At 36.2% G+C, this 1,773-nt stretch overlaps 1 long non-coding RNA gene across 3 annotated transcripts; it reads right to left on the bottom strand.

The window, feature by feature from the left end:
• Positions 1 to 706: 706 nt before the first annotated feature.
• On the bottom strand, positions 707 to 1,773 carry LOC145103772 (uncharacterized). 3 transcript variants are annotated; one of them, XR_013706859.1, is made up of 5 exons: positions 1,695 to 1,757; positions 1,516 to 1,608; positions 1,294 to 1,414; positions 1,111 to 1,173; positions 707 to 897 (listed from the first exon to the last, which is right to left on the bottom strand). It is a non-coding gene; the product is annotated as an uncharacterized LOC145103772 (long non-coding RNA). The 3 variants fall into 3 exon arrangements; XR_013706857.1 differs by having other exon boundaries at positions 707 to 1,173; positions 1,699 to 1,773; XR_013706856.1 differs by having other exon boundaries at positions 707 to 1,173.

Here is a 1,773-nt window from a genome sequence, read left to right as displayed (position 1 = left end):
TGTTACTTGTTTTGTGCAGTTGAAGACAATCATCTTTTTACATTTTGTACGGGACACGAGCACGAACAACTTGCAACTAACACATATGAAAGTGGTGTCATTAGGGACCCACGATCAAGTCTTGAAGCATTTTCATTGAAAAATAGAACACATGTATTTGTAGCATGTAATAGTCTGAGGGTTATCTATAGCAGTAACAAAAAGCTAGTTTATAGTAATGTGAACCGAGAAGAAGTTGGTCACGTGTGCCCATTTAGCTCTTCTGATTTTCCAAGTGACTTGTTTTCAAGTTGATCCTTTAATTTGTAACATTTTTTCTTTGATAAATCTATTAATTTAAATTCCCTTTTTTGGTTTGTGATTTGTGGTTCGGTCAACAGGCTTGTCTTTGTAGAAGGAAACAAGTTAAGTCTCAGAAGAGCAGTTAGTGATGAGGATTTTCACATTCGTCCCATTTATTTGAATGAGCAGCTACGATGTATTGAACAACAAATGAAGTCTAAGACATTTGCAGTATGCGATGAGAGCTCCGTCCGATTATTAGATGATCAGATTATATAGACACTCCATAGTTATGGACTAGCTAATGGGGAATTCGACGGGGCGGTTCGATCGTTAGTTGCTCATTCGCAGGCGATCAGGGGAAATATTATTGTGTGGAAACAAACACAGGCTATCTTATTGTCTTTGAAGTTAATAGCGGGAGGCTCGAGCCAGCAGATAGGAAACGCCATTTCTCTCATGGAATCCACAACTTAAATGCTTACAAAGATGGGTTATTTGCGACCACTACTGACAAACTTTTGTTGATGCATTGGAATATTAGTGCTGATGGCACGCACAATTTAAGTATTCAATCTGTGCAGATCATTATCCAGCCTTGCAACCTGATCCATCCTTGCAAATCCATGGGGATATCATTATGGCTTATAGCAAAATGAGTGACCTCATCATGCATCAGGTACCCAACATACATTGTGTCCCATTACATTTATATCCGGAAAAGACCTAATTTTTATAATTTATTTTCTGATAAAAACCATAAGTTTTGGATAAAATATTAATTTGAACCTTTTCGAGAGAATAACAGTTGTGAGTAAGGACTACTACCTTAATCCGTTCCAAATACATATGGCGTACAATGGCTCTGCAATCAAGGTCGCCTATGACCGCCTAAAAAGATCAAAAGGGTGGTAAGTAACATAAAATGCTATAAAAGAGTGAAAATATCAGAATATGTCTCATTTTAGCAATATTGGTGCCCATAACACATTCAAAAAACCGGATATGCACCTGACCAGCTGAGGTGTATGGAATTGCATCATCTACTGTGTCTTAGCTTGTTCCATCAGAGGTGTATGAGCTTGAGCTTGATCCTTCTAAGGGGCTTGAGGTTGATGTATCACAAATTGCTCTACAAAAGCAATAGAATATTCAACAACTAACCTTTCTTTATTTCAATTTATGCAGTCTTAAGAAAAGGAAACATGAATACTTTGTCCAATAAGACCAAACCTTGTAACAATTTTTTTTTGCAATTAGATCCCACTGAAGAATAGAAAACTTATATCTTTCTATTGCAATCAACAGTAGATCTTGTGTTTCACCCTTCAAAAAAAAGAATATTCACCAACACAACATAAATAAAGCAACAAATGAATCTTAATTTGTAAACTAGCAATTAATCAACTCACTCACTGGCGGAAAAGTTCTAATGTTGAAATATTTCGGTATATTGGTATCTTGGACAAGATCTGCATAAAAAGAAGTTAA

The sequence above is a fragment of the Lactuca virosa genome, chromosome 4, assembly GCF_052849685.1.
Source record: "Lactuca virosa cultivar CGN04683 chromosome 4, Lactuca_virosa_CGN04683_v6, whole genome shotgun sequence".
Taxonomy (NCBI): domain Eukaryota; kingdom Viridiplantae; phylum Streptophyta; class Magnoliopsida; order Asterales; family Asteraceae; genus Lactuca; species Lactuca virosa.
Note: the sequence above shows the minus strand (reverse complement) of the source record. Positions and strands in the feature narration are given on the sequence as shown.